The sequence below is a fragment of the Grammomys surdaster genome, unplaced genomic scaffold, assembly GCF_004785775.1.
Source record: "Grammomys surdaster isolate TR1022 unplaced genomic scaffold, NIH_TR_1.0 62, whole genome shotgun sequence".
Taxonomy (NCBI): Eukaryota; Metazoa; Chordata; class Mammalia; order Rodentia; family Muridae; genus Grammomys; species Grammomys surdaster.
Window position 1 is genome coordinate 19,769,883 of NW_021604564.1, and position 13,094 is coordinate 19,782,976.

A 13,094-nucleotide genomic window follows, 5' to 3' on the forward strand; every position below is an offset into this window, starting at 1 on the left:
CACACACACACACACACACACACACACACTCAAACAAGTAATAAATAATGTAAATGTATCTTTTATTTGCTTGAAGTAATTGTCTCCAATGCCTCCATTGGCTAACCTAGACCTACCTAGTCCTGGAAGCTTCTAGCCTCCATACAAACTAACTGGCCCTAGAAGGTTTTCAGCCTCTGAGACTTCCTACAGAATAAGCTCAACCGTTCCTAGTTCTTTCTGATCTCTGGTTGGCTGGTTCAACCCCGCTATTCTGGCTCAAACTCCTTTCCAAGCTGACTGATTCAATCTGCCTTCTCTATTGGCCTGCTTTGCCTCAAACTAACTCTGGCAATCTGTACTTATCTTCTGGCTCCTTCTCATTCTCTGGCTCATTCTATCTTCACCTTTGTCTAGCTATGTACAATTGTCCCAATAAAACTGTCTTCTTCCTTTTTTCCTCTATGCTACTCTCAGTTAAGTAGCCTCTCTTTCCTCACTCTTCTCCTGAGAGTTAGGCAAATCCTATTCTGTCAAGTTTTTCTCTGATTCATCACTGCCACTCAATTAGACATCACTTTCAAATATGGATGTTTTCTTCTACAAACTAACTTTACCTTCATTGTTTGGAATTAAAGATGTGTACTAAGAGAAAGTGTACATTCCAGCCAGAGGGATTAAAGGTGTGTGATAAGGCCTGAGCCACACCACAACTAAAAACAGTGATTTTTTTTTCAGTAAACAACACAATCTTGGTTCACTGTGTGATCAAATATCCTACAACAAAATAAAAAAACAAAACTAGCAAATGCATGTGGAAAGAAGCCACTATAGTGGCAAGTTAATGCTAACTATGAAAGATTTAAAATTTTATTTTTTATTTTTAGAAATTTTTATTTATTATTTTTAGATAAAGAAATCAAAATAGTGTTCATAAAATGTTTTAATAATTAAAGATGTATATTTCTGAATTGGAAAGATTTTGAAGCAATTAAAAATTATTGTTAAGGGACCTGGAGAGATGGCTCCATAGAAGCCACTTGCTGTACTTGCTGCCTGAGTTCCATTTTTACAACACATTCCTAGTTTACAACAGCCTGTAACTCCAATTCCAAGATATCCAACACCCTATTTTAGTATCCATAGATACCCATTTACACATGGCATATGCTAACACAGACATACATACACATAACTAAAAGATCATTGTTAAGAAACTTAAAAATATCCCTCAGATTTGAATAGTAAAAGGAAAAATAACTTTGTAAATATAAAATACAACTGTCGAAGAGAAAGAATATGACATAGATTAGAGATTAGATATGGACAAAGAGAGAATTAATAAACCAGAAGATGAAAGAAATATTGAGGATCCAGAAAAAAAGAGATCAATATTATATTAGAGAAATTGAAAGATGTAGAAGGCAGAATAAAAACTGTTAGTATATCCTCACTCACTTTGGGGAGCTAATAGAGAAAATGGAAAAGCTGTAGTATTTGAGAGGAAAGCCAGAAATAACTTTTTAGAACTGATGAAATGAATGAAGTCACAAGAAGAAGTCAGTATATAAAATCGAGTTACGTAAAAAAAAAAAAATGACAAAGATACACAATATAGTAACATTACAGAATACCAAAGAATAGATTGGCATTAACCTGAAAGGAAAGGGATGCCAACCAGAGTCTCTACAGGTGATGTATAAAACAAAAGAGGAACAATTCCTTCAGAATGTGAAAAGTAACTGTGTATTCAGCACAACTCTCTTTCCTAGATAACAGTGTCTGTGGAGTCCTCAGCTGAACAGCATTCCAGTTTGCTATGTGCACCTCTTCACCACAGGAACTTCTAAAGGAGGAACTTCCAAAAGGAAGAAGTTGGTCACTAAAACAAAGTCTGATCTGTAAGGTGATTAATTTGGTAAAGATATAGATATGTCTAAGATGGCATTATATGTATTAAAAACATGGGAGCAGGACCAGGAAGAAGAAAAGGAGAAATAAAAATCAAATAGACAAGGGGGAGGGGGAAATCTAAAGTTTAGATTTAAAAAATAAAGCACAGAGGTAAAATCCAAGCCTCAAATAGCCCCAAATGAAAGTGGGCAGCTGACCCGGAGCTGTTCTAAAATCTTTCTCTTGGGGGAATAGTCTTTAGCATACTTACTTACTTTAAACTTGAATTGAATATGTACAATAAAATGTCAGTATTAATTTCTGAAAGAGTATAGAGTTTTAACACATGAGGAACATATTAACCAAATTACTGAATTGATTTCTAAAAGGCAAGAAGAAGAAAGAAACAAAAGTTAAACAAGTAGAGGAAACTTTATATTGATAGGGTTCAAGTCCAGAAATTTAAAAAAAAAACATAATAAATACAAATGAATAAAATATTATTAGACCTAAAAATCCAAAACCAGGGGAAGCTCTTCCCCAGAAACACTCACAGACAGCAAATTCGATGCAATAACATAAGGTGTATTGATGATAAGATGATAGATAGCCAGTGCATTGGGGCTCCCCTACACACAGGCAAGAGGAACCCCGAGCCGAAGCTAAAAGCAGCTTATATACCATTTTTACAGAGTTCACAAGGACAGTTAATTACTTCTTAAACAATAACCATAAAGGATTTCAAACAGCAGTTCCCAGGCCCGGTTTCTAGGTAACTCAGTTTTGCACCTTATCTTTACAACAATGAGGGATAGCCTAAGTGGCTTCTGTTTACACAGGTGTACTATGTTGAGGGCTCATCTCCCTGATAAACTCTTATTTTGGGCCCTTCTTCCTGGAATGTGTGTTTGATTTTTTATTTATTTTGGAATGTGCTCTTCCCTGGATATGCCTCCGGAGCAGCTAATGTTTGAGTATAAACCAAAACTCAAACTTAAGGATCTTTTAATTTTAAGTTCAAGCTGATACCTGAAATAATTACATTCTTACATTCTTATAATATCACCTATTACAAACCTGTTTTTAATAGTTTCAATAGTAACATGTGCGATGTGAAATAATGGTGAATAAAAAGATAAAAAGAATTACTAGATAATAACCGAGATAGCTACATTAATATTAAAGAAAACAGAATGTAAGCCTATGGCCATAACTTGGAATAAAGATGGGTGTTATATAATGGTGAAAGTCTTCAATTTGTTATATGATTATAATTTTAAACCTGGATGCACATAATAAAATTACCCTGAAATAGTATGGTATTTTACCATACCTCAATATTTATGGATCATTTTGAAGACTGTAAATTAATGCAAAAGAAAATACTTAAATAACAGAAATAACAAAGTTGCTATAAGTGACACTTAGGTTGATAACATAATAACTGCAGAATATAGTTATTCTCAAGTTCCAAATAAGGCTCACAAACATGGATCTCAAGGAATCAGCATCACAAAAACAAAGAGTCAAAACGTTAACCAGCAAGAACAATTCTGATAGAAGACATCAAGTTATACACTCAAGAAGTCCTATGAATCCTAACCAGAAGAATAGTTCAGAGTAAAAGTCAGGGGAAAATTACAAAAGGAGCCAATTTTTAAAGGGTCCAGAGAGAAAACATATTATCTTCAAAGGAGCAAGCAAGGTGAGCATATACCTTCTCAACAGAAACAAAGAAAAAAACAATAGAAAACAACACTAAAGTGTGTAACTTTGAGCCTTTCTAAGCCCACCTAGTTCCTGAATAATGACTCAGAGACTGCCAGGAGCCAAACCCAGGAAATTACCTGCTGTTCTAGAAAGCCTAGTCAGTACAAGGTTAAGAAAGGATATTCTCGGGTCTCAGGTCCCAGGAACTTAAAGAACTTCTGGCATTTCCTGGGAGCTGGTTATGACAGTGGGATAGTCTTGGGCAATAAGGATATGACAGTGGGATGGTCTTAGACAATGATGATTCAATAATGGGATAGCCCTAAGCAATGGTCCTCACCTAAACTTCTCTCTCTTTCCTTCCCAGCCTGCTTCTCCTTTGTGTCTGGTTCACTCCTTCCAAGAGTTTCTCTCTGAAAGTCCCACCTTACTATTCTACTTTCTGTTATAGACTTTTTATTTCAAACAATCAGAATGTGATGGAGAATACTGTTTATAAAATACTAAGGCAAGAGATGCTTAACAATACCAAAATCTGACCTATAATCAGATCTCTACTGGCTCAGAAATCAGCATTTGAATAATATAAGGTTAATTACATGGTACACAAAAACATTACTACAACAAAAGTGAAGTTTAATTGGATGTTTTATTTACATTTCAGATGCTATCCCCTTACCCCATTTCACCCCCCCACCCAGAAACCTCCTATCCCATCCCCTCTCCTCCTGCTTCTATGAGGATGTGCCCCCACCTAACCCCCACTCCCACCTCCCCACCCTCAAATTCCCCCACACTCAGCATCCAGCCGTCATAGGACCATGGATCTTCTCTCTCACCTATATCTAACAAAGCCATCCTCCCCTACATATACAGCTGGAGTCATGGGTCTCTCCCTATGTGCTCCCAGGCTGATGGTTTGGACTCTGGGAGCTCTGGTTTGTTGGAATTGTTGCTCTCCTCATGGGGCTGCAAACCCTTTCAGCTCCTTCAGTCTTCCTTCTAACTCCTCCATTGGGAAATCCATGATGAGTTCAATGGTTAGCTGTGAGCATTTGCCTCTGAATATGTCAGACTCTTGGAGACCTCTAAGGAGACAGCTATATCAGGCTCCTGTCAGCATGTACTTCCTGCCATCCACATCAGCATCTACATTTGGTAACTGCACATGGGATGGACACCCAGGTGGAATGGTCTCCAGACAGCCCCTCCTTCAGTTTCTGTCCCACACTTTGTCTCCATATTTGCTCCCTTGAGTATTTTGTTACTCCTTCTAAGAAGGGCCGAAGACCCCCTACTTGGTCTTCCTTCTTCATAAGCTTTATGTGGTCTGTGAGTTGGCTCATGGGTATTTCAAGCTTCTGGGCTAAAATCCAATAACCAGTGAGTGAATACCATGTGTGTTCTTTTGTGATTGGCTTACCTCACTCAGGATGATATTTTCTAGTTCCATCCAAAAAGTGAAGTTTTTTAACTAACAAAATATCCATTAAAGATAAGAGCAAAGCACAGTTCCAAATATACAAAGTTTGGTAAATTATCACTCTTGGTCCTGAATTAAGATCACTGTTAGAGAGATGTTCTTTATACAGAAGGCAAAATGGTTCAATATGGAAGTTCAAAGGTGCAAGAAGAAATGAATAGAGATGGCATTGCATGAGTGACTATAAATGAGTATTTATTATATTAAACAATAAGATAATTGTATTACAAACAGATATTGTAGTACATACCTATGATCCCAACAGGAGGAAATAGAGGCAAAAAGATTAATACAAATTTGAGACCAGCCTAATCTACATAATGAATTCAAGACAATCCTGAACTATACAGAGAATCTCTCTCCAAAAAATTGCACTGTGGAGAAAATAGATAAATATGAATAGATGATACGTGTATAGGTAGATAGATGATAGATACATAGATGTGATGATAGATAGATGATAGATAGATAGATAGATAGATAGATAGATAGATAGATAGATGACAGAAAATCTATTGGTTGATACAACAGTAGTAGCACAGAAGTCAAGGGAACAAAAGTATCCTAAAGTCTTTATGTCTAGAATGCTTGTTCCCAAAGTGTAATGTCTAGATTAGCATCATCAATATCACTTAAACAATTGTTAAAATGTAGATTTTCAGACCTGCTGAATTGCAAATCCAGAAGATAGGGCTCATACATTTATATTTTAACAAATACTTAAAACAATTTTGAAACTTGTCTATGAACTATTGGCCTGGGAAATATAAAAATTTTAAATTATATAGACATATAACAAATCGAGTAAAAGCTGTTATCTCCAGGAAATAATTAAAATATATAAATATTAACTAGTGAAATGATTGACTAATAACAATATTTTAACAAAATACAAGATAATTTTGTGTACTAATTTCCTCCAAGACAGACTCAATCTAGGAAAGTAGTCCATTAAGATGCAGGATATTCTAAAGGGAGGTAAACCAGGATGTCCTAAAAGGAGGTGAAACAGTCCATACTGTAAAAAGAAAAATCCTGTAAAAGTAAATTTGATTCTCCTCTGTAACTGTCATCTTGGAAGTTTACTGCTAAATAAGTTCACTCTTTCTAGTTCTTTCTGGACACTGGCTGGTTGGTTCAACTTAGGTGTTCTGGCTCAAGTTCCAAGTTGACTGATTCAATACAGCTTCTCTCAGTTTCTCACTGAATTGCTCTGCTTGACCTCAAACTAATTCTGGCAGTTTGTTCTGTCTCTTTATGTGGGACTGCATAAGGGTATCCTGGTTCAAGGCTGGGCATGGGCCTGGAACCCCGAGACTCTAAGTGAGAAACGGCAGGCGTTTCTCCATATGGCGTTGGTCATGTCCCCAGAACCCAGAGTCCTGACGCACAGTCTCGTCTCCATAGACCTAAATTGTTCAGTCACGTAGGCCGTTACAGCCCCTCCCAAAGTGCACAGGTAGAGGGTGTGACCACAGGCCTCAGGCCCTAGGAATTTACATACTAATGAAGGCCAGAGGATGGAGCAAATTAAGCATTCCTCCCCAGGCCTTCCTCCTTTCTCCTTCCCTATTTAACTCAGGACCGCCCTGAGTTTGGGGGGGGGGTACATCCAAATCCATCCACCATTCACCATGACAATAAAACCCTTTTGGAACTATGGATATTCTTGTGTCATTGAGCCTCCAGCCTTTGGAACTTTAGACTTTCAGCTTTGTGGACTGCCACCTGTGTTGAGGTGTGCTTTAGTGATGCAGCTGTCTTTGAGTCAGTTAAGCTCCTGTAAGTAACCCCTCACTCACACTCCTGTAAATAACCCCAATAAAACTCAGTGGTTTATCAAGTTGGACTTTGGGGGTATCTTTAATTTAGTCTGCCTTAAGTTCTTTGTTTTGAGTGAATAGAATTTTCTTTTTTGCCTCCCTAGGAAGAATGCTAAGCCATAATCAAAAGCTATATGATATAGACTTAACAGTTTCTTCAAAACCAAGTGCTTAGACAGTTGACAATTGTATGTAAGGAAAAAGAAAAAGAGAGAAACAAAAATATCTAGACTTTACATCTTCTACCAAAAAAAAATTGTCTCAAAATAGATCATAGATACAGATGTAAAACACAAAAAAATAAGTTGTAAGATGAAGTAGGAGAAGCTATAGGTGACCTTGGGTTTAGTAATGTCTATTTTTAGATGTTAAATACACATGGAAAACTGGGTTGGATTTAACTAAAATTTCAAAGTTCTGTACTTAAAAAGATACTTTGCTTTAAAAATAATAGCAACTGTCAAGGGCAAAGGGAACTAAACCTCACATAAAGTGTCAACTCCAGTTGACAATGTTTCTTTCCATAAAAATTTAAGTTAAAAATTCTAATATTGCACACATGAATAACAGGGATTGAATACTTAAGATACTATGTAACATAGTTGGAGACATTCCCATTTATGAGTTGGGGGTTACAGATAAAAAGGGAAGAATATGTGTAATATTGTCCACACATAAAAGCATGTGTGGTAACAGTTTAAAGACATTAGTAAGAATATATATTTAACATAAATATAGATATGTCATATAAAAACATTTACAAAAGAATATACACATTCTTATATGTATATGTACATTTCTTTGCTGAGGCTGGGTGTCTCAACTGGCCTTTGTATAAGCTGTAATTCCGAAAAAGATGGCACCAATGGATATGCGGCAAAGTAAGTATAAGCCAGCAAAGAACGAACCAACCCTTCCTTCTTCCATTATCTTTATAGAGGCCTCCAATAGAAGGTATGGCCCAGATTAAAGGTGTGCCTCAAGATTTGTATTAAAGTATGTGTCAATCTAGATTACAAGTATATGTCACACCTCCGCAAAATCTGGATCAAAAGCTTATGTCTTCTAGCCTCAAGATCTGGGTCACAGCTATGCCCTCTTTTTCTAGATTCATTCCAGACATAGTCAAGTTGACTACTGAGAATAACCATCACAGCTGATATCCCTGTCAGACCTGCTCTTTTTTTGGGGGGGTTGGAGGTGGAGAAGGAATGTATCTGGAAGGAGGGGGAGGAGACTAGAAGGAGTGGAAGAAATTGAAATGATGTCAGAATGTAATGCATGAGAGAAGAATAAAAATAATAAACAAATAACAAAGCCAATATTCCTGAAGCATTGAAAACTCCTAGAACTCACGTTGGCTTCTAACATCCTCCAACTTAAAAAAAAAAAAAAATACAAAAGCAAAATGACTGAATGGGAAAGAGACAAGAAACAAATAGGAGGAACCAAAAGTGCCAGAATATAAGCAAAAGCTTGCAATGTGTACCTGTGAACATATATGCTTGCGTGCCCGCACATGCGCATACGCGCGCGCACACACACACACACACACACACACACACACAATTTCTCAAAGGGTCACAGAAATTAACCAAGAGATCTTCCAATAGCCAAAACTAGGACAATTTAAGCAATAAAATAAAGTAATATTGAGTTATAGCCACAAGGACAAAATAAATATTTATGAATAAACTAATGAATTAATTCATTTTTTTTAAAGAAAGAAAGAAAGAAAGAAAGAAAGAAAGAAAGAAAGAAAGAAAGAAAGGAAGTTAGTCCAAAAGAATTCCAATAAATTCTATAGCTACTACCGCTTGGAGGAAAAAGAACAAAATTCTCTATTCTCAAACACTATGTGAAAGGAACTTCCCCAGAGCACAGCACAGAAGAGAAATGAGAAAAGAATATTTTTACAATAAAGAAAATTAGCAAGAACCTCAGCAAGCTGTAGAAAGCCAGTTTTATCAGTAATAATAATGCTGACAGCATGTGGCCATGAAATGGCAGACAGCATGGCATTTGTACTCTATGACCAACCTAGTCACAAGTAAAGCATCCAAGTAATTGCTACAGAGGGACATCCAACAGTTGTAGGGAAATCAGTTTTAAAATTGTTGGATGATTTAGAAGCAATGAAGAGATGGAGAGATAGCTCCGTGGGTAAGAGCACTGAGTGCTCTTCCAGAGGTCCTGAGTTCAATTCCTAGCAACCACCTGATGGCTCACAACTATCTATAATGGGATCTGATGTCCTATTCTGTCATGCAGATATATATATATGCAAATTGAGCACTCATATACACAAATAAATTTTTTTAAAAACATAAAAGACAAAAACCAAAACACACACACACACAAACCCAAAAACAAAACAAAAACCCAAAGACTTAAAAGCAAAGAAAAAGTTCAGTTCCCAGTACCACCTATATTCAGTGGCTTATAACTTGTTGTTTTGTCCTATCCCTTAACCCAACAGGCATCGCTTGCTAACCAAAGGGCTGCCTGGGAAGCAGGGATGCTGGCTGCTGCTATTTACTTCTCCTTCTGCTCCTCCAGATCCAGTTCCCTCAGTCTTATTCCCAGCTCGGTAGCAGAACACTGGCTTCAGTCTCCCTTTCCTCTATGACTCCACATGCTGGCGAGGATGTGGAGAAAGAGGAACACTCCTCCATTGCTGGTGGGATTACAAACTGGTACAACCACTCTGGAAATCAATCTGGATACAGAAAATGTGGTTTGTTTACACAATGGAATATTACTCAGCTATTAAGAGAGAGAACATGCTGAGTTTTGCAGACAAATGAATAGAACTAGAAAATATCATCCTGAGTGAGGTAACTCAAACCCAAAAGGACATGCATGGAATATACTCACTAATAAGTGGATATTAGCCAAAAAATAGTATGGAAATACCCAGGATACAGTTCATAGAACTCAAAAAGGTTAACAAGCCAAAGGCCCCAAGTGAAGATGCCTCAATCCTACTTGGGAGGGAGAAGAAAACACTCACAGGAGGGGAGAGGAAGGGAGGGACCTGGTGGGAAAGGGGACAGGGAGATAAAGAGGGGAACATGATCAGGTATTGGGGGGAAAGAACTAAAGCCCTGAGAGTATGCAGAAAGAATGGAAATAGGCAACCTTGGGAGGTAAGAGGTAGGGGGACCTTCCAGAATATACCAGAGACCTAGGAGGTGAGAGACTCTCAGGACTCAAAGGGAGGGACCTTAGATGAAATACCCTACAGTGGGGAGAGAGAACTTGTAGAGCCCACCTCCAGCAGAAAGACAGGATATCAAATGAGAGATAGGGTTGCCATTCCACAGTCAAAAACTCTGACCCATAATTGTTCCTGTCTGAAAGAACTGCCAAAGACAAAAATAGAGAAGAGCCTGAGGAAAAGGAAGTCCAGAAACAGGCCCAAAGTGGGATCCAGCTCAAGGGGAGGCCCCAAGGCCTGACACTATTACTGAGGCTATGGAGCACTCACAAAAAGGGATCTATCATGACTATCCTCTGAAAGGCCCAACAAGCAGCTGAAAGAGTCAGACGCAGATATTTATACCCAATCAATGGACAGAGGCTGCTGACACCTGTGGTTGAATTAGGGAAAAACTGGAAGAAGCTGAGGAGGAGGGCAACCCTATAGGAGGACCAGCAGTCTCCATTAACCTGGACCTCAGAGATCTCTCAGTCACTGGGCCACCAATCAGGCAGCATACACCAGCTATGAGGTCCCCTACACATATACAGCAGAGGACTGCTGGGTCTGGGTTCTGTCAGAGAAGATACACCTAACTCTCAAGAGACTGGAGGCCCTAGGGAGTGGAGAGGTCTGGTGGGATGGGAGGTTGAAGGGGTGGGGTCATCCTTATGGAGATGGGAGTGGGGAAGGAAGTATGGAATGTGGAACAATCAGAGGGTGGACCAGGATGGGAATAAAGTCTAAACTATAAAAAAAAATGTATTTAAAAACATAAAAAAGAATATATAAACAATTTTAAAAGACATATAACCCTTACTGAAATAGAAGCAGTCATTAAAAGTCTCCCAATGGAAAAAGCACCCAAGGCCAAGTAGTTTTAGTACAGAATTTTACCAGACTTTCAACTAAGAGTTAACGCCAATATTTCTCAAATTATTTCACAAAATAGAAATAAAAGGAACACAGCCAAATTAATTTTATGAAGTCACAGTTTCCCTGATACTCAAACCATGTAAAGTCCCAGCAAAGAAAGAGAATTATGAATCAATTTTCCTTATGAATATAGATGAAAAAATAGTCAAAAATATATTTGCAAATTGAATCCAAAAACATCAAAAAGAGAATCTACCATAATAAAGTAGGCTTCATCCTGTAAACGCATGGATGGCTCAATGTCTGAAAATCAATAAATGTAATCGTGTGTGTGACTCTGTGTGTGTGTGTGTGTGTGTGTGTGTGTGTGTGTGTGTGTACAAGCTGAAAGAAAAAAAGTATAATCATCTCATTAGATGCAGAGAAGACCTTTGACAAAATCCAATACCCTTTCATAATAAAAGTCTTGAAAAGCTTAGAGATACAGGGATGCACCTTAACATAATAAAGGCAGTTGATAGCAAGCCCATAGCCAACATGAACTTAAATGAAATGCAAAACAACCAGAAACAAGATAAGGTTTCCCTCTTTCCATACCTATTCAATATAGTACTTGAAGTCTTAGCCAGAACAATAAAACAAATGAAGGAGGTCAAGAGTATACAGACTGGGAAGGAAGAAGTCAAAGTATCTTTATATATCCTTTAAAAATCCCACCAGGGACCTCCCATATCTGATAAACAGCAAATTAACTGCATACAAAATTAACTTACAAAAATCAGTAGCCCTCCTATATACAAATGACAAGTAGACTGAGAAAGAAATCATGCAAACAGCACCTTTCATCATAGCCTCAAATAATATGAAATATCTTGGGGTAATTCTAACCAAAGGCTTGTATGATAAAATCCACATGTCTTTTAAGGAACAAATTGCAGATGGAAAGATCTGCCATGTTCATGGATCAGTAGGATCAACATAGTAAAAAGTGACCATCTTACCAAAAGCAATCTACAGTCTCAATGCAATCCCCACCAAAATCCCAACACAATTCTTCAAAGATCTTGAAAGGACAATTTTCAACTTCATATGGAAACAGAAAAGCCCAAGATAGCTAAAACAATCTTGAATAGTAAAAGAACTTCTGGAGATATCATCATTCCAATTTCAAGTTGTACTACAGAGCTATAGCTATTAAAACAGCATGATATTGATATAAAAACAGACAAGTTCATCAACACAATCAAATTGAAGACCCAGACATAAGTCCACATACCTATAGGTGCCTGCCTTTTTATAAAGAAGTCAGAAATACGCACTAGAAAAAAGAGCATCCTCAACAAACAGAGCTAGTCAACCTGGATGTTTTCATAGAGGAGAATGCAAAGAGGTCCATACTTATCACCCCACACAAACCACAACTTCAAATGAGTCAAAAGCCTCAACATAAAACCAAATGAACCTAAAGTGTGAAATGGCCTTGAACACATTGGCATAGGAGATAACTTCCTAAACAGAAAGCATCAATAGCACAGGCACTAAGATCAAAAATTAATAAATGGGACATCATGAAACTGAAAAGCTTCTGTAAGACAAAAAACACTATAAATAGAACAAATGGCAACCTACAGAATGGAAAAAAAATTTTTACCAACTCTCATCTGACAGAGGACTAATATCCAAAATGTATAAAGAACTCAAAAAACTAGACATCAACAAACCAGATAATCCAATTTAAAAATGGGGTACAAATCTAAACAAAGAATAATCAATAGAGGAATATCAAATGACTAATAAACACTTTAAAATGTTCAACTTCCTTAGAGATCAGGCAAATTCAAACCAAAACTACCCTGAGATTTCATCTTAGACTTATCAGAATGACTAAGATCAATAAGACAAATGGCAGGTCATGCTGGTGAGGTTGCGGAGCAAGAGGAACACTGCTGGTAGAAATGTAAACTCGTACAGCACTGTGGAAATCAGTATGGTGATTCCTCAGAAAGAAGAGAATCCTTCTGTCTCAGGATCTAGCTGTACACTCTTGAGCATATACCCAAAGGATTCTCCATCTTTTTTAAAAATTGGATATTTTATTTACATTTCAGATGTTCTCCCCTTACCCCAT